At 43.8% G+C, this 20,471-nt stretch overlaps 1 protein-coding gene across 1 annotated transcript in view; it reads left to right on the top strand.

Moving 5' to 3' along the window:
* The window catches only part of Asb3 (ankyrin repeat and SOCS box containing 3), a 391,624-nt gene extending 371,992 nt beyond the window's left edge, over positions 1-19,632 (top strand). Inside the window, exons 11-12 of the transcript XR_012907205.1 lie at positions 18,628-18,718; positions 19,264-19,632. The gene's annotated coding sequence lies outside the window, so the exon portion shown is untranslated. The remainder of the gene's footprint in view (positions 1-18,627; positions 18,719-19,263) is intronic.
* The last annotated feature ends 839 nt before the right edge of the window (positions 19,633-20,471 follow it).

The following is a 20,471-nucleotide window of genomic DNA, read 5'->3' as shown; positions in this document are numbered from 1 at the left end:
AAGCCCACCCCAATGATGAGCTTCCTCCAGCAAGGTTTCATATTCTAAAAGTTCTGTAACCTCCCAGAAGAGCTCCACCAACTTGGTCCAAGTGTTCAAATACACGTAACTGTGAGGGCCATGTGTCATTCAAACCACCAGCTCCTGCATTCTTCCCACATGCCCCATCAAGGTTAGAGGGATTGAGTTTCGAAATGGCAAGATACTAATATGTTCCTTCCCTGGCAGCTCTGTAATTTGTCATTTCTTCCAGGACCCTTAATTAATTAATTATTAATTAATTTGTAAAAGTTCTCTTGGAAAATTGTATTTAGAAGGTTGAACAGATGGCTCAGGTGTTAAGGGCATGTACTGCTCTTGCAGAGGACCTGGGCAGCCCAGTACAGCCTGTAAGTCCAGATCCTAGGGACCCAACACTCTCTTCTGGACTCTGGTCACTTGCACTCATTGGCACACACACACACACACACACACACGCGCGCACAAACAGGCACACACATACACATTCACACATACATGCACACACACAGGCACACACATACACATTCACACATACATGCACACACACAGGCACACACATACACATTCACACATACATGCACACACACAGGCACACACATGCACACACATACACATTCACACATACATGCACACACACACATAGGCACACATACACACGCACACACACACGCACACACATACACATTCACACATACACATTCACACATACATACACACACACACACAGGAGGGGGCTAGAGTTAATGCCACACACCTTTAATCCCAGCACTCAGGAGGCAGAGGCAGGTGGATCTTTGTGAGTTCGAGGCCAGCCTGGTCTACAGAGTGTGTTCCAGTACTGGCTCCATAGCTACTGGAAATACTATCTTGAAAAACCAAACAACAACGACAGCCAAAAAATATTAAAAAAATAAAAATAAAACAAATCTTTGAAATTAGGAAAGCAACAGTCTGAGCACTGTGTATACTCATTACTACTAACAACCCTGTAGCTGGAAGGAAGTGATACTTGTATCTGCATTTCCTGTGTGAAGAAACCGAGATGTCTCTAAGCTAACTATCGTGGTTAATTAATTGTTAGGTGCCAGAGCTAAAATTTGGCTCCAGGAGTTTGACTCCAGAGTTCACGTTGTTGGCTACGGTGTATGTAGGTCCTCCTGAAACAGCCAGAGAAAAGGGGCACGCTGTAAACACAATTGCTCATGTCCCCATTGTTCTTCCTTTCCAGACACACCTGGAACTGTGGCCATGTGCCAGCCCTTTCCCCGAGGGGTCATTTCAGGCAGAGGCCTTCGTCTTGTTTGGCTATCTGCATTATGGTCTCTGTCACATCCGTCAGCTTTGAATTAAAGCATTTCTCATTGTCCTGACTGCAGTTGGCAGCCTGACTTAAGAATATTAGTCTTGGCACTACTGACCCAGAAACACCACAGGAAACTGACCTAGGAATTATTCTCTTGGCAGCGCTTGCCACAGCCTCATGCCCGTATGCAAACATTTTCTACAAATTCATATCTTGAAAACTTTCAAATCTTCAGAACATGTTAAATAATAATATAGTGAATACGGCATACTTTTATATAGCTACAAGAACCAAAAATTGACACCAGATTCAGATGTATGTGTTCATCTGAAACATTTCTATGCAATTTGCATGCTTTCCCATATGGCTTGGGGTGCCATGCCCACCTGAATCCTGCCTGACTACTTACCAGAAAATCTTATAAGGCTTAATATCAGGCTATACTCATGGCTAAAGCTTATTATCACAAAAGGTACCAAGAAATCATCAGGAAAAGGATAACTTTTGAGTTGAACCCAAAAACCAAAAAGTCCTTTCCCATCAGGAGTCAAACTAGACATGATTTTAATCTGCTATCAGAGATATATAAAATGGCTCACCAGTTCAAACCTCAAGGTCAAAGATTTTTCATTTTTTTAATGATGTATTTATTTTTACTTCACGTGTATGAATGGTTTTGCCTATGTGTGTATGTGTACCAAATGCAAACCCGGTGCTTGGAGGTTGCCTTTATTTTGCTCTTTCCCGTATCTGTGTCGCTATTCTCTCTTATATAAGAATAATGGAGCAACGGCTCTGTGCCATGTCTTGTGGCTGGGGTGGGCAAGACTCATCCAAGACCACCCGGGGTCTTTAGCTTCTGGTGCCAGGTGGTCAGACATCATCACAGTGAGGGAGTAGAAGGTGGAAGAGAAAGAGGAAGAGCGATTCTTGGGCTGAGAGAGGTGGATCTGAAGAGGTGAGTGTGGTGAGTAACAGGCTGCCCCGAATGACCTGCTAACCACCTGAGTTCAAGGTGATGTCCCAGCTTGGGCCATTGCCATGGGCCAAGTCTTTCTTGGTCTGAGGCCCTGAAGCAGCCGAGGGGGCCTAAGTTGATGTTTGTGGCTCCGGTCCCACTGAGGCCTGTACAGAGTCCTGTAGTCTGGGTTGCCACCTGGGGCCATGTTGGTGTCCAAGGGCCATACTGACTTGGGGGCCATGCTGATCTGAGGAGCCTGTGCTGCTTGCTACCCAGAGCCAAAATGACATCCAGGCCTGGGCTGCTGCCAAGGTCATGTCTGGGTCTGTGGTCCTACCACAGCCAGGGTTTGTGCTGATGTCTGTGGCCGATGTTGCTAACAAAAGCCACATGGATGCCCAGGTTCTTTTTTTTTTTTTTCATGCTGGAGAAGAGTTTATTTTAAGATTTTCAAATCCTTACCTGGATTTTTTTTTAAATTTTTTTATTGATAAAAGGAGGATAAAGAAAAGAAAAAAAAACAAATTTCCACCTCCTCCCACCAGCCTCCCATTTACCTCCCCCTCCTCCCACTCTTCTCCCCCTCCTCCCACTCTTCTCCCCCTCCTCCCACTCTTCTCCCCCTCCTCCCACTCTTCTCCCCCTCCTCCCACCCCTCTCCCCTTCCCCCCACTCCTCTCCCCCTCCCTTTCCAGTCCAAAGAGCTGTCAGGGTTCCCTGCCCTGTGGTAAGTCCTAGGTCCTCCCCCCTCCATCCATATCTAGGAAGGTGAACATCCAGACTGGATAGGCTCCCACCAAGCCAGCAGATTGCTTAGGATCAAAACCGCGTGCCGAAGTCCTTGCCGTCTCATCAGCCCTCATTGTTCGTCATGTTCCGAGAGTCCAGTTTTATCCCATGCTTTTTCTGGTAACAGTCCAGCTGGCCTTGGTGAGCTCCCAGTAGATCATCTCCACTGTCTCAGTGGGTGGGTGCACTCCTCGTGGTCCCGACATCTTTGCTCATGTTCTCACTCTTTCTGCTCCTCATTGGGACCTTGGGAGCTCAGTCCAGTGCTCCAGTGTGGGTCTCTGTCTCTATCTCCATCCATCGCCAGATGCGAGTTCTAGGATGATATGCAAGATATTCGTCAGTATTGCTCTAGGGTAGGGTCATTTCAGGTTCCCTATCCTCAGCTGCCCAGGGAACTAACTGGGGACCTCAGCTTGGGCACCTGGGAGCCCCTCTAGGGTCAAGTCTCCTGCCCACCCTAAAGTGGGTCCCTTAACTAAGAATTGTGGTTCCGTGCTCCCCTATCCAACCTTCCTTTATCCCGATCCTCCTGTTTCCCCAAGTCCCCCCTCCTTCCCTTCTACCTTTTCTCTCCCCATCTCCCCTAACCCTCATCCCACCCCACCCCCAAGATCCCACTTTTCTCCCCGGCAATTTTGTCTACTTCCCTTATCCAAGAGGATAACTATATGTTTTTCCTTGGGTTCACCTTCTTACTTAGCTTCTTTAGATTCGCCTATTGTAGACTCCGTGAGCCCTATTTATGGCTAGAAACCAATTATGAGTGAGTACATCCCATGTTCATCTTTTTGGGTCTGGGATACCTCACTCAGGATAGTGTTTTCTATTTCCATCCATTTGCATGCAAAATTCGAGAAGTCATTGTTTTTTACCGCAGCATAGTACTCTAGTGTGTATATATTCCATACTTTCTTCATCCATTCTTCCATTGAAGGGCATCTAGGTTGTTTCCAGGTTCTGGCTATTACAAATAATACTGCTATGAACATAGTTGAACAAATGCTTTTGGCATGTGATAGAACATCTCTTGGGTAAATTCCCAAGAGTGGTATTGCTGGGTCCAGGGGTAGGTTGATCCCGAATTTCCTGAGAAACCGAAACACTGACTTCCATAGTGGTTGCACAAGATTGCATTCCCACCAGCAATGGATGAGGGTACCCCTTCCTCCACAGCCTCTCCAGCAAAGGCTATCCTTGGTGTTTTTGACTTTAGCCAATCTTACAGGTGTAAGATGATATCTCAAAGTTGTTTTGATTTGCATTTCTCTGATCCTAAGGAGGTTGAGCATGACCTTAAGTGTCTTTTGGCCACTTGAACTTCTTCTGTTGAGAATTCTCTGTTCAGTTCAGCGCCCCATTTTTTAATTGGGTTAATTAGCATTTTAAAGTCTAGTTTCTTGAGTTCTCTATATATTTTGGAGATCAGACCTTTGTCTGTTGCGGGGTTGGTGAAGATCTTCTCCCAGTCAGTAGGTTGCCTTTGTGTCTTAGTGACAGTGTCCTTTGCTTTACAGAAGCTTCTCAGTTTTAGTAGGTCCCATTTATTCAATGTTGCCCTTAATGTCTGTGCTTCTGGGGTTATACCTAAGAAGCGATCACCTGTGCCCATCTGTTGTAGGGTATTGCCCACTTTCTCTTCTATCAGATTCAGTGTTTTTGGGCTGATATTGAGGTCTTTAATCCATTTGGCCTTGAGTTTTGTGCACGGTGATAGATATGGGTCTATTTTCATTCTTCTACAGGTTGACATCCAGTTGTGCCAGCACCATTTGTTGAAGATGCTTTCTTTCTTCCAATGTATACTTTTAGCTCCTTTATCGAAAATGAGGTGTTCATAGGTTTGTGGGATAAAGTCCGGGTCTTCTATACGATTCCATTGGTCGACTTCTCTGTTTTTATGCCAGTACCACCCTGTTTTCATTACTGTAGCTCGGTAATAGAGTTTGAAGTCAGGGATGGTAATGCCTCCAGACAATCCTTTATTGTATAGGATTGTTTTGGCTATCCTGGGTTTTTTGTTTTTCCATATAAAGTTGATTATTGTCCTCTCCAGATCTGTGAAGAATTTTGATGGGATCTTGATGGGGATTGCATTGAATCTATAAATTGCCTTTGGTAGAATTGCCATTTTTACTATGTTGATCCTCCCAATCCAAGAGCAAGGGACGTCCATCCATTTTTTGGTATCCTCTTCAATTTCTTTCTTCAATGCCTTAAAGTTCTTGTCAAATAGATCTTTAACTTCCTTGGTTAGATTTACCCCAAGATATTTTATGCTGTTTGTGGCTATCGTGAATGGAGAAGCTTCTCTGATTTCCCTCTCTGCTTCCATATCCTTTGAGTATAGGAGGGCGACTGATATTTTGGAGTTGATCTTGTATCCTGCCACATTACTAAAGCTGTTTATCAGCTGTAAAAGTTCTTTGGTGGAATTTTGGGGGTCGCTTATGTACACTATCATATCATTTGCGAATAACGAAAGTTTAACTTCTTCCTTTCCAATTCGAATCCCCTTGATCCCATTATGCTGTCTTATTGCTATTGCTAGAACTTCCAGCACTATATTGAAGAGGTATGGTGAAAGTGGGCAGCCTTGTCGTGTTCCTGAGTTAAGCGGGATGGCTTTGAGTTTCTCTCCGTTTAATTTGATGTTAGCTGTCGGCTTGCTGTATATAGCTTTTATTATATTTAGGTATGACCCTTGTATCCCTAATCTCTCCAAGACTTTTAACATAAATGGATGTTGAATTTTGTCGAATGCTTTTTCAGCATCTAATGAAATGATCATATGGTTTTTTTTCTTTCAGTTTATTTATATGATGGATTACATTGATAGATTTTCGTATGTTGAACCAGCCCTGCATCTCAGGAATGAAGCCTACTTGATCTTAATGGATAATTTTTCGGATGTGTTCTTGGATTCGGTTTGCCAGTATTTTGTTGAGGATTTTTGCATCGATATTCATGAGTGAGATTGGCCTGTAATTCTCTTTCCTGGTTGAGTCTTTGTGTGGTTTTGGTATCAGAGTAACTGTAGCTTCATAAAAGGAATTTGGTAATGACCCTTCTGTTTCTATATTGTGGAATACATTGAGGAGTATAGGTATTAGGTCTTCTTGGAAGTTCTGGTAGAATTCCGCATTGAAACCATCTGGCCCTGGGCTTTTTTTGGTAGGGAGGTTTTTGATAACAACTTCTAGTTCTTCGCGACTGACAGGTCTGTTTAGATTGTTCACCTGGTCCTGATTTAATTTTGGTAAATCGTATTTATCTAAAAAAGCGTCCATTTCTTTTACATTTTCCAGTTTAGTGGCATACAAGCTTTTGTAGTAAGATCTAATGACTCTCTGAATTTCCTCTGTGTTTGTGGTTATGTCCCCCTTTTCATTTCTGATCTTATTAATTTACAAATTTTCTCTCTGCCATTTGACTAGTTTGGATAGGGGTTTGTCAATCTTGTTGATTTTCTCCAGGAACCAGCTTCTTGATTCATTGATTCTTTGGATTGTTTTCTGTGTTTCTATTTTGTTGATTTCAGCCCTCAGTTTGATTATTTCCAGTCTTCTACTCCTCCTAGGTGAGTCTGCTTCTTTTTTTTCTAGAGCTTTCAGGTGGGCTGTTAAGTCTCCAATATGTGCTTTCTCTGTTTTCTTTAAGTGGGCGCTTAGTGCTATGAACTTTCCTCTTAGGACTGCTTTCATAGTGTCCCATAAGTTCGAGTATGTTGTTTCCTTATTTTCATTGAATTCAAGGAAGACTTTAATTTCTTTCTTTATTTCTTCCTTAATCCAGGTATGGTTCAGTAGTTGACTGTTCAGTTTCCATGAGTTTGTAGGCTTTCTGGGGGTAGCATTGTTGTTGAATTCTAACTTTAATCCATGGTGGTCTGATAAGACACAGGTGGTTAGTAATATTTTTTTGTAGCTGTGTAAGTTAGCTTTGTTACCTAGTATGTGGTCAATTTTCGAGAAGGTTCCATGAGCTGCAGAGAAAAAGGTATATTCTTTCCTCTTTAGGTGGAATATTCTATAGATGTCTGTTAAGTCCATTTGCTTCATTACCTCCATCAATTCTCTAATTTCTCTGTTAGGTTTCTGTCTGATTGACCTGTCCATTGGTGAGAGAGGAGTGTTGAAGTCTCCTACTATTAGTGTGTGCGGTTTGATGGCTGCCTTGAATTTTAGCAATGTTTCTTTTACATACATGGGTGCTTTTATATTAGGGGCATAGATATTCAGGATTGAGACTTCTTCCTGATTAATTTTTCCTGTTATGAGTATAAAATGTCCCTCTCCATCTCTTCTGATTGATTTAAGTTTGAAGTCAACTTTGTTAGAAATTAGTATGGCCACACCTGCTTGTTTCTTAGGTCCATTTGCTTGATAGGCCTTTTCCCAGCCCTTTACTCTGAGTAGGTGCCTGTCTTTGTGGTTGAGGTGTGTTTCTTGTAGACAGCAGAATGTTGGATCCTGTTTTCGTATCCAGTCTCTTAGCCTGTGCCTTTTTATAGGTGAGTTGAGCCCATTGACATTAAGTGTTATTAATGACCAGTGGTTGTTAACTCCGGTCACTTTTTTAGTAGTAGGGTTTGTGTGTTTCCCTTCTTTGAGTTGCGCTGGTGAATGGTCTCTAGATGTCTGAGTTATTGAGGTCTTTGTTGGACTCCTTGGTTAGTGATTTTCCTTCTATTATTTTCTGTAAGGCTGGATTTGTGGCTACGTATTGCTTAAATTTGTTTTTATCCTGGAAAATTTTGTTTTCTCCATTTATGGTGAACGAAAGCTTGGCTGGATATAGTAGTCTGGGCTTTCATCCATGGTCTCTTAGTTTTTGCAGTACATCTATCCAGGACCTTCTGGCTTTCATGGTTTCCATAGAGAAGTCAGGTGTAAGTCTGATAGGTTTACCTTTATAAGTAAGTTGGCCTTTTTCCTTTGCGGCTCTTAATATTCTTTCTTTATTCTGTATATTTTGTGTTTTGATTATTATATGGCGAGAGGATGTTTTTTTTTGATCCAGCCTATTTGGGGTTCCCTATGCCTCTTGAACCTTCATAGGTACATCCTTCTTCAGGTTGGGAAAGTTTTCTTCTATAATTTTGTTAAGTATATTTTCTGGACCGTTGAGCTGCACTTCTTCTCCTTCTTCTACTCCAATTATTCTTAGGTTTGGTCTTTTTATTGTGTCCCATATTTCCTGAATGTTTTGTGATGAGAGTTTGTTGAACTTGCTGTTTTCTTTGATCAGTGCATTTATTTTCTCTATGTTATCCTCAGACTCTGAGATTCTTTCTTCTATCTCTTGTATTCTGCTGGTTATGCTTGTTTCTGTAGTCTCTATTCGTTTACCTAGATTTTCCATGTCCAGCCGGCCCTCTGTTTGTGTTTTCTTCTTTGCCTCCATTTCATTTTTCAAATCATGAACTGTTTCCATTATCTGCTTGATTGTTTTTCCTTGCTTTCCTAGGGTATCATTCACTGATTTACTCAATTCCTCGAACTTTCTGTTATACTTCTCCTCCATTTCTATAAGGGCGTTTTTTATATGCTGTTTAAGGGTGTCAATCCCTGTCATGAAGTCAGCTTTTTCTCCTTCTTCTTGATTAAGTTGTTCATGTCCTCCTGTTGTGAGGTCGCTGGCTTCTGGTGGTTTCGTGTTGTTTTTCAGATTGTTGGGTGAATTCTTGCATTGGCGTCTCCCCATCTCTTCCTCCCAATATTCTCCTATGGATCTTCTTTTACAGGATCAGGTCTTCTTGCCAACTGATGTACCTTCCCAGTGATGTCACTCCCCCGTGATGTTTCTCCTGGAGTCCAGTTCGGATCTCCTTGCTGCTTGGTTAGCTCGCAAACAAAGGGCCCTCCCTGCTTGCTGCAGGTGGTCTCTGGGGACAAAGAAGCCCCCGAGCTCCCCTTTGCCCTACGCTTTGTGTTAGGACCCAGCGCCCAAGCAGGCCGAGCAGGGAGGCGCTCTGCCACCAAGGAAGGGAGGGGGGAGAGAAACAGGGGGTGGCGGGATCTGGATGTAAGCTGGATGGGATAGGAATAGAGAGGAGGTCCCAGCAGTGTAGCCCTGTAGGTTGATCAGGAAGTGTAGCGATGCCCAGGTTCTTGACCAAAACCTGTGGCCATGTGGGTGTCTGAGGGTCATGCTACCACCAGGACCATGTTGAGTCATCCAGTGCCATGGTGTTCTCTGGGCCAGGGCTGTTGTTAAGGGCCATGTCTGGGTCTATGACCCAGTAGCCAGGAACTGAGTTGGTAGCTGTGGTTCCTGTTCCAACGAGGACCATGAGGATGCCTGAGACCATGTTGGTACCTGAGGGCCATGCCATTGCCAAACCATGCTGACCTGGTGGCCTGTGCTGCCACCTGGGCTGCTGCCTAGGGCCTAGTCAGGGGCCATGATTCTGCTGTAGCTGGGGTCTACGTTGATGTCCACGGCCCATACAACCACAACGGTTCATAGGAACCATGCGTGTTGAAAACTGAGGGCTGTGTTGAGCCAGCCCTGTCCCTGACTGGACCTGGGACAAACTGGCCCTGACCCTTGGTGGATACTGTAGCAAGAGTATCCATACTTGGGAAAGACAGCCCCAACCCTCACCACAAGAGTGCACCTCCCCTAGAGATGATCCTGTTGTCAGGGACACAGGTGAGCTGGCCCTGTGGGCTTGAGAGCAGCAGAGCTGATCCTGACTCCCCTTGTCTGCCCTTGATGCCCTCTCCCACCGCTTGCTACCTGTTGCAGGCAAGAGAGCTGGCCCCGGGGTCATGAGAGTGGGAGAAATAGTCCTGATCCCTCACCAGCTGCAGCACATAGGAGGGTGGACCCTGCACCCCACCAGGGCAGCATAGAGAGCAGGAGAGCTGACCCCACCCTCCCCTTTTACCCTCTACATCAGTCTAAAGAGGGCTCTGCACCTCACTGGGGTAAGACTGTGGAGCTGGCCCTGGTAGATGAGTGTGGGTGAGCCCAACCCAAGGGCTTGAGAGCAGGAGAACCAGCCTGGACCCTTGCTGTATGCTGCAGTGAGCATCCCAGCTGAGGCAGAGCTGGAGAGCTCTCTCGGATGGTGACAATGTGGGCAAGCTGGAGGGTTGACCAACCCAGCTACCACTCAGGGCCAGATTCAGGGCTACCAGTTGGCCCACCCCAACATCCACCTCATCTAAGAACTGTTGGAGCATGTGAAGGGGGTGAACCTACAGATCCAAAACTAACAGGATCTCCATGACACAGGACAACAACAGGCTATCCAAGAGAAGGCCCAGTGAGAGTTCATTATTGGTGGGGTAGCAGAGTCCATGAACATTTGGCAAATAAACACTTACAAGTGAAGATGAAAGGGCTAAAGGATTGATGCTGTAACTCAAAGGGCCCTTCCACAGCTGCTGCTGCTTCTTGTTCTTGTTCTTGTTCTCCTTCTCCTTCTCCTCCTCCTCCTCCTCCTCCTCCTCCTCCTCCTCCTCCTCCTCCTCCTCCTCCTTTTGCTTTATTTGTTTTTGGTTTTCCTTTTTTAATTTTGTTTTGTATTTGGGGAGAAGATTGCTAGGGTGGAGGGTGAATGTCAGGGGAAGGGGAGATAGGTTAGATCAGGATGTGTGATGTGAAATCCGCAAAGAATCAATAAAGGCTTTTTTAAAAAAATGAAGTTGAAAAAGAAGCATGACATGTTTTACTACTCTTCAGAATATATTCAGTATAGAAATTTATTCCAGAAGATACCAATAAAGCATTGAGGTGTCCTGTTATTGTGGTTTGAAAGAGCATGTCCTATGAGCTCACGTATTTGAACACTTGGTCCCAGTGGGTGGCACTGCTTGGAAAGGCTTAGGAGGTGTGGCCTTGCTGGAGGAAGTATGTCACTGGGGGTGGGTTTTGAGAGTTTAAAGACATGCCATTCTCGGTTTGCTCTCACAGCTTCATGTTATACTTAAGATGTGGACTCTCTGCTCTCAGCTCCAACCACCATGCCTGCTGCTTCTGCCATGCTGTCCCTGTGAAAACATAGGTCCTAACCCTGTGAAACCATAGGTCAATATAAATTCTTCCTTAAATTGCCTTGCTTGTGGTGTTTTATCGCGGCAGTGGAAAGGCAACTAAGATACCCATGAGCATTAACATTACAACTGATAGCACTTGACCATTTTTAAATCAACTATGAGTTAGTCCCTATAATATAGTGGTCAGATAAACCATAACTTATCATTGTCTAATAGTGCCCATACAATTCGTTCACTTTGTTCTACTTTGAAGAAGTTCTTGCTTACTGAAAAAAGTGGAGAAAAATGGTGTCCACATTGACTGTGGTCAGTGCCCGGCCTGGCACTTTATGTCTGGCAGACACTGCATGGCGCGAGCTATTAGCAGCAATCTGTTCACTCTGCTCTCCAGTGGGCACAGTGAATAGGATGTGTTCCAAGTAGGCCGTAGGTCTCCTTGGGAGCTAAATACTGCATATGGCATCCATGAAATCTTTTATTGTCCACAGGACGGAGATAAACTCATCAGGGGCTTGTTCACCTGGAAAACTCTCAGTGTTCCTTTCCTGGGTATGGTGACAAGTATAGAAACAAGCAGTTTCTATACTCTCAAATTCAGGTGACTGCACTGAATTAGAAAATTAATTTTGTTCATGAAATTCACTCACACCTCCTCTCAGGGCAACCCACAGCTGCTCGTAATAACCACTTAAAGAACCCGACAGTGGTGGCAAATGCCTCTAATCCCAGCACTTCAGAGGCAGAGGCAGGCGGATCTCTAAATTCAAGGCCAGCCTGGTCTACAAAGTCAGTTCCAGGACAGCCAGGGCTACACAGAGAAACCCTGCCTCCCAAAGCAAAATAAGTAAATAAATGACGGCTGGAAGAAGAAACCCAGAAAGTTCTTATGCCAGTGGTTCTCCATGATTCCAGCTACTTCAAAACATGAAATAGACTAATGCTGATTGATGGCTTACAGAATGCTGAGACACAGAAAACAGAGGGAGAAGGCCAACACCAAGGTGACAGGGCTGGACCTGAGGCTCGCCAGCAAAGCGCTTCAATGCATGCACAATTCCTGGAACCACAGGAGTAAAATAAAAATAAATAAATATAACTTAAATTAATTAAAATAAATACAAATAACAAAGCATACAGAAAGTCTTAATATTTCTCATCTTTCATAACACTCAGTTTACGCACATATGGTGATCCCAAGTACAGGAAGCAGTGTAAGGAGAGCAGGAAGGGCTGCAGAGATCATGGCAACCGCAGCCTGGGGGAATGGAGTACAGCTTTCGTTTTTAACTTTTCCTGCCTATGTGTGGATGTGTATGCAGGGTGCTGTCGTCCTCTATTGCCATCCATTTTGTTTTTTGAGATAGAACCTCTCACTGAACCTGGAGCAAGCCTTTATGAACCTAGGCGTTTGTCTGGACTAGCTGGTCATCAAGTTCCAGAGACCCACCCATCTCCAGTCGCCCAGCCCGAGACTATAGGCTATGCCGCATCTCCTGGCTCTTACAGGGGTGACGCTGGTGTTACAGAGTTTGTGACTTCCTGGGAAAAGACTGTAGACTCAATCCAGTTATAATTAAAAGATTTATTGATTACCTGTTGGCAGGATGAACGATCTCTGAGCCAAATTTGAGATCCCTGAGAGAAGGCGATTGAGGGGAGACTTTTTAAAGGGCAAAACCACAAGAAGACCTTCTCTACCTACACAAGCAAGCAAAAATTGGTTTGCTCTGCCAAGTGAAGTAGTTAAAGCAATCAAAAAAATCTGTGGGGGCGGGCGGTGCTGGCGCACGCCTTTAATCCCAGCACTCGGGAAGCCGAGGCAGAGGCCAAGGCAGGCGAATCTCTGTGAGTTCGAGGCCAGCCTGGTCTACAAAAGCTAGTTCCAGGACAGGAACCAAAAGCTACGGAGAAACCCTGTCTCGAAAATCCAAAAAAAAAAACACAAAAAAACCAAAAAGAATCTGTGGGTATCTGTGCAACCAGGTCGCTGAAGCAACGAAGCAGTCGTCATAGCTGTACATGTCTGGGTGGCGGTCACTGAGTCATGGATACTGGGAATTTATCTTCCAGGGACTGGAGTCACAGACAAAGGCTAGTGGGTACCGAGATGGGTACCTAGCATAAAAATGGAGCTTCTTTAGCCATCACACTGCAGATCCAGGCTCATGCTTGTAGAACAAGCAATTCATCCTCTGAGCCAGTCCGACCACTTCTTCTTGATGTATAACTGACAAATAAAAACTACATATGGTTAAGGATTATAACTCATGGTGTGGCATATGCATCATGGAATAAACTAACGAACAAATCCAGAGCCTCACAGTTTAGAAAATAAAGAAACAACACTTAAGATTAAAAAAAAATTAAAAGGTAGGGAATGTGACTGGACACAGGGTAAATATCTGTAAGCCCAGGTCCCAAGAGGATGAGACCAGAGGCTATCAGCTGGGAGGCTGTCCTGGGCTCTGTGGCACATTCCATACCAGTCTGGCCCCAAAGCAGAACCATGTCTCAGAAGAAAGCAAACTGGGGAAACTTCATGAAGTCACATGCCCTCCATGCGCGGTTCGCACTAATCTTTGTATTCTATTAACCTTAACATCTGTGCTACAGAAGCAAGCACTCCTACCCTATTTCTTGTAATTGTCCCCTGTCATCAACAAAACACCAAGTCTGTGACCCAGGGTTTGCAGAGTACCAGAACCCTTTGCTGGGAAGATTGCTTAGGGATTGCTATTACAGTGAGTGACACAAATTGAGGCAACTCACATCTTCCTGTAACCGGTTCTTGAAGTGGATCCCCTAGGCTCTGGGGTGATAGGGCCAAAAGGACGTAAGCTGGAAGAGTTTGCACACCTCATGCAAAGGTGTGTCAGAAGAGAATCACACCAATGCATGGAAACACAAACTTGTGAGGGAGACAGGAGGGAGCAGGAAAGAGGAGGATGGAGAGATTAGAAATTCTCTGAATCCCTGGGTTCGGAGTACATATGGCCGAAATCTTTCCCTCTTATCCCCAGGGATAATATGAGATGCTAACTTCTGTTCTTGGCATAAACGACTAAGACTGAGTGAGATTTTCTGCTCCTTAACTAACAGAAAGACACTTTGCCCATTTCTGAGTAATGCACCTATTTTTAAAGTCAGTCTCACATTTATATTTAGGAGAAAAAAATACTCCGCCTCCCCCCCCCCAAAAAAAAAGAGAGAGAGAGAGTAGGCTGAAGTATCTTTAGCTACATATTTACCTGGAGTTTGAAAATGTGCTAAGTGTGTGTGTCTGTGTCTCTGTGTGCCTGTCTCTGTATGTATCTCTGTGTATGCATGTGTCTCTGTGTGTATATGAATGTGTGTGCGTCTGTGTGTGTATGTATGTATGAGTGTGCATCTGTGTGTCTTTATGTGTGCGTTTCTGTGAAAGTGTGTATTCATGTGTGTGTGTGTCTATGTATATATGCATGTATGTAAGTGTATGTATATGTATGTGTGTGAGTGGGCATGCGTGTTTGTGTAAATGAATCCGCAATGACAAATATTTACCCTTTTTGACACTGCTGATCAGGAGTTCACACTCAGTAGAGGATGAATAGTTAGCAGCTGAAGGTCCCTTGTCTTAGGCTACCCTCCAAAGGCAGCTAGGGCAGTGTCTGATGTCACTATGTGAACCTGCTCATTTTCACAGTGAAATGGTTGTTACTCGAGTTCCCTTGTGCAAGTACTTACACTGTGCACAAACATCGCCAGAGAACGTGGCAGCCTGGCAGCTGCAGAGACTGAATAGTAGCACCAAGGTCAGCCTTCTCCACGCAGAATTGCTTCTTTTGAACTGACCGGAAGGCCCTCTGTCAGCATAAGTCCGCATCAGCTCCAAGTCCATCTTCTCCGCTATGCGTTCCTTAGACCATCAGGACAAGGCAGTGTAGACTTTATCAAGTCTCCGGGAGCTGTTATCTGGCTGTTCTCATTTGGCCCATTCACTAATACACAGTTTAGAAGTATGAAAAATTTGGGTCTGACACAAGCTTTCATTGTGATAAATCATAGTGATAATATTTGCAAGTTTTATTCTATTTTTCAATAATATGTAAGTGGAATACAGTGTGATATTTGACACATGTATAAGATACGTAATGATAGAATCAAGATAATCAGTGTATCCACCACCTCACATGTCTTCCTTTCTTATACAAAAAGCATTACCAATCATTTCTCCCAGCTGTTTTGGAATGTGTAATAAATTATTGTTAGCTATTGTCACGTCCTATGCACTTCTCAAGCTTCTGCCACAAACGTGTGCTCTTGAGTGGAGTCCCTTTTCTTTGGAGGCAGACTAATTTATTGACATATTAGCATCTGGCTAGCTCCCAGTCACTTGCTTTGCTGGTTGAAAAGAGTAAAAAGGTAATTTAACTCCCAACAAAAAGTCACTTAGGGGTTCTTTTGATCTACAACAGTAGGCTTCTAGATTCATTGTATTGACCTGCAAGCAGAGCAATAAGCAAAGACCCAATGGGGAATTCAACTGAGTAGTCAAGAATGCAGGGGGGGAGGGGTTTGTTTTGCAGAGACCTGCACCCCATTTACACATAGTATAAGGGCTGAGAAAAGTGGTCTTTCAGGATAGCTGGGTACTAGGCGCTGTGACTTAGGAGCATTTTGAGAAAATGGCCTGAACCCAAACTCAGCAAGGACATGGTGGGATGAAAGGGGGTGGAGTGGGGAAGGGGTGGTAGAGAGGGGTGGCTTTCAGAGGAACATGAGTGGTTATGAACCCCTAAAGTATGGAAACACCAGGGACTTGAAGACCAGAGTTCCTCCCAACTGTCCCAGCATGTCTACCTTTTGGCCAATGCTGCTGTAAGGTTGGCATGATATTTATTACACAACTGTGTTACAGAGTTAATTCAAATCAGGGACAAATGTATAATGTAAAACTCAAAAGCAAGCCACCTACAATATATTAAGCTAACAGTGGCTTCTTGGGGATGGGGATACTTTCTTTGAATATCTTGTCACAGAAGGCTCCATCTGCATAAGCAGACTGTCAGCACTGGTTCCCACAAGCAGCATGCTTGCTTCTCACCACTGAAGATACTGACTGTCCTCTCCTCTCCCAAGGACTAGCTACTTACCCCTGCTGGTCAGCAGCAGAAGCAACCTCTTCCTCGTGTCTCACTGTACCACACAATCTGTGCTGGAAGAGCTGCTTTACTTCTCTGACAGTTACATGAAAGGGGAAAACGTTCTTCGGTTGTGTTTCTTCTACTGACAGAATTTGAGAGTTGAATCCAACCATTCTTCTTCCCAGCATAGAGTTAGGCCTTCATGAACTGTGTCCAGGACTCTACCTGAAATTTGTTCATTCGCCTGAAATGCCCTGGTTCCAAAGGACCAGGTTTGCTGTAGTTTCTGCTACACTTTAATTAGAAAGTATGGCGTTCCAAGGCACTAATTTTCCACCCCTGATGTATGTTGAAATTACCTGGACACATTTTCCCCACAAACTAATGTTTGGACCTTGCTCTAAGACAGCAACTTTTTTCTTTTCTTTTTTCCTAGTGTACTTTTTTTGGTTTTGTAATTTTTTTTTTGAAAGGGAGCTCTTTATTGGTTAGAAAAGGGAGATGCTTTTGCAGGTCCAGGAAGAAACACAAAGACCAGAGGGAAGGGAGGCCCTGGGAATGATGCCAGATGCACGGCCTGGCAGAAGCATTCTCGTCCCATTCCTCAGGCTGGTGGTGACTGCAGCTCAGAATTTGGGTGTGGCACAAGTCATCTTCCCACAGCCATTGCGGCAGCATTTCATGTTTCCAGGACACTGGCTATCCACCTGGAACTGGTCCTCACAGATGCCAAGCTTGGGGAAGTCCACACTGGGTCAGGAGCCCTGCTTTTCAAGGACACCTTCGTCCATGGCCACAGCAGGTGCCGTGGTGGAAACTTGCCCTCCCTCTGATGGAAAAGTAGGGTTGACAGATGAAGAAGTATCCCAGAGCTCTTCCTCAGCCAGTCCTGCACCTGAGAGAGGGGTGGGCAGCAGCAGCCCCAGAAGAAGGCCTGCAGCCGGCAAGCACAGGCAACAGGCAGGCATGGTGTAGGTGCCTTTATTTTATGTTTTTAAAGAGAAAACAAACTATCTTTTTCATTTTACATACCAATTCCAGTTCCCACTCCCTTCCATCCTCCCCTTCCCTTCGTCTAATCCCCCCCATCCACTCCTTGGAGAGGGTAAGATACCTTGCTTTGGGGAAGTTCCAAGGCTTTCCCTACTATATCTGGCTGAGCAAGGTATCTATCCAAAGAGAATAGGTTCCCAAAAAGCCAGTACAAACAGTAGGGATAAATCCTGGTGCCAATACCAGTGGCCCGCAGTCTCCCCAGCCACACAGCTGTCACCCACATTCAGAGGGACTAGTTTGGACCTTTTCTCTTTCCTTCCCTGTCTGGCTGGGGTTGGTGAGCTCCCATTAGCTCAGGTAAACTGTTTCCATGGGTGAACCCATCATGGTCTTGACCTCATCCAGCAGTTGATTGAAACAGAGACAGAGAGTTGCATCGGAGCACTAGACTGAGCTCCCAAAGTCTGGTTGAAGAGTGGGAGGAATGAGAATATGAGCAAAGAGGTCAAGACCATGATGGGTTCACCCACGGAAACAGCTTACCTGCCAGTAACCCTTACATGTGACCCAAGAATTTGCTAAAGATGCAAATTTTGAACCCCTACCTCAGATCTAGTGATGCAGATATTATGAAGATGTGTCCAGCAATTGTTTTAGCATCCCTCTGGGTGGTTTAGATGCTCACTAAAACGTAAGACTGTTTGGCATTGGCAAATTAAATTAGAATGCACGAGTAAAACGTATTGCTTCAGCCGCTGATGTACAGCCAGCTTTGAGAGCACCGCTTTGTACAAAAGCCCAAAGGAACTCAAAAGAATTCCCCGTTGACTAAGCCTCCATTCCTTACACCTGGCTGCGCTCCCCACATCCTGATTTAGGTCTCTTTCCGCGAAAGATTAGCAACAACTCAACAGATTTCAGACTTAACTCCAGAACTGATTCCTGGCTTTCGTTTGACTTCATCTTTAAATTCATTACTTATTTGTAAATACCCATGTAAGTAGGCAGCTGGGTCTCACAGCACATGTTCTCAGGGAATTTTTCCCCTAAGAACAACTCAGGAATGTATTACAAATGGAAAAATAGAAGAAAATGAAGTTCTTATACTTTAGAGCAGAAGCTCTCAATCTTGGCTATATGTTAGAATAAGCTTTAAAACATCTCCTGATGCCCAGACCATATCCCAGACCAATAAAATAAAAACCTCTGGGGTAGGACCCAGACATGCTAATATATTTTACAGCTCCCAGGTGCCTCCAGTTGGCTGGAGATCATACTCCAGCAGGAGAAACTTGCCTGGAAACTTGATCTCGTGTAAGAGAGGAGAACAGCTAAAAGGCATGAGCTAGCTCAGTGCCAGCAAGCCATTAGCTGCACGTACTCGTGTTTGTCCTCTATGCTTTTGAAAAATACCTTCTTCTCTAGGCAGAAGAGAACTGGCCGCATTCGCAGGAATGGAGAGAAAAGCTGTGAAGGAAGTGTGGCACACCCTGATATCCGCTCATCTTGGTGAAGTGTAGGTAAAAGTTTTTAATCTATTTACCTTTGTATGTATTCAATTTTTTTCATAGTTAAAAGTTCAGCCATAGTATTTTCAAAATGAATATATCATTACCAATTTATAGAAATAAAAATAATCAAACTCAGAATGAAGTTGAGGAGAAAAAGCCCAGGGTCTGAGTCCCAGTATTGTGTAAATCATTTGTGTGATACACACCTGCAATCCCAGCTCTCAAGCGGTGAGGGTAGGAGGGTCAGAATTTGAAGGTCATCCTATTGATACAAATTTAAGGTCAATTTTGTTGTATATATTTCTGCTCTTGTTTAAGGTACTGTGTTTGTGCAGCTCACTTAAAAATGTAGTGTATAGTTGAAAAATACAGACTAATAGTCATTTATAATAGTCAAACTTGTAGTCATGTTAGTTAGGTTTTCTAGATGTACAGAGATATATTTCAGATGGATAAGTATACTTTTAATCTTTCAAAGGCATACAGAATATGGTATTTAAAATGTTTTAAGAACAGACTTTTCTCAACAGTGAGACATGTCTGCTTCTAGGAGTACCAATTACTACAGAGAAGTTGATGGGCATTGAAGAAACTCGTTATGGAATTTGCCTTCAATGTGACAAGACTAGCCATTTGGACAAGAAACTTCTCTTGCCTGGACTGCTTGATAGTATACCATATAAACCGGACATGCAGGACCCACAGAAAATGACTGCTGAGCTTGTCTAAAGAAGGCAAGACAGTCCTTCAGGGTTCTGCTTCATGAAAGAGTCTGCCAGACATTCCGCAGGACACAGAAGAAAGTGACTGATAAATTGCTAATATAGGCAGAACTGTCTTTGAAATTTCCTGCTTCATGGAACAGTCTGCCAGATACTATAGGCCTGTAGGCTGAAGATGTTACAGAAAAACTTTGGGTGACTGTCCAGGTAGCATAATGTCTCTAGAGTTTTGGAAGTTGTTTACAGTGCACTTCCTGTTAATATTATCTTTCTGGGGTCTTTGAAGAGTTGAATAAAGTTATAGTTTTCCTTAGTTATGATAAAGGATAAATTAGATATAAAACTTTAGACTCACAAAGATAGGATAGATGATAGAGTATTTTCCTTAATTTGTCAAATCTAAATGGACTAAATATTATAAACTATAATTCTTGCTTGATACTCTTTTTGTTATATGTAATTTAAAGTTAAAACCTTCCTTTTCATTTAGAGAGAAAAGGGGAGGTGATGTGGGATGCCCCTTGGTGTGCTGTGAATATAATTTATTACCATTGGTTAATAAAGAAGCTGCTTTGGGCATATGGCAGGGCAGAATAAAGCTAGGCAGGAAATCTGAACAGAGATATAGAGAGAAAGTAGGTGGAATCAATGAGACGCCATGTAGCTGCCAAAGGAGAAAGGCACCTGGAAATTTACCAGTAAAACAGGAGCCTCGTATTAAAATACAAAATAATAGAAATGGGTTAGCTAAAAATATGCATAAGCTATTGGCCAAGCAGTGTTTTAATTAATATAGATTCTGTGTGATTATTTGGGTCTGAGCAGTTGAGAAACGGATGAGCAGTCTCCACAAACAATCTTCTACTACAAAGCAAGTTTGAGGATGACCTGGACTCTGTGAGGCATTGACAAGGGGGCGGGGAGAAGGAAGGAAGGAAAGAAAGAAAGAAATTTATAACCTAAAAGAAATAGACAAATTCCTAGAAACACACACACTCCCAAAATCACTTCAAGAAGGAGTAACATTTTCTACTAC

Source organism: Microtus pennsylvanicus, chromosome 12, assembly GCF_037038515.1.
Source record: "Microtus pennsylvanicus isolate mMicPen1 chromosome 12, mMicPen1.hap1, whole genome shotgun sequence".
In the NCBI taxonomy this organism is placed as follows: domain Eukaryota; kingdom Metazoa; phylum Chordata; class Mammalia; order Rodentia; family Cricetidae; genus Microtus; species Microtus pennsylvanicus.
The sequence above is the reverse complement of the archived record's forward strand: the minus strand, read 5'-3'. Positions and strand labels throughout refer to the sequence as shown.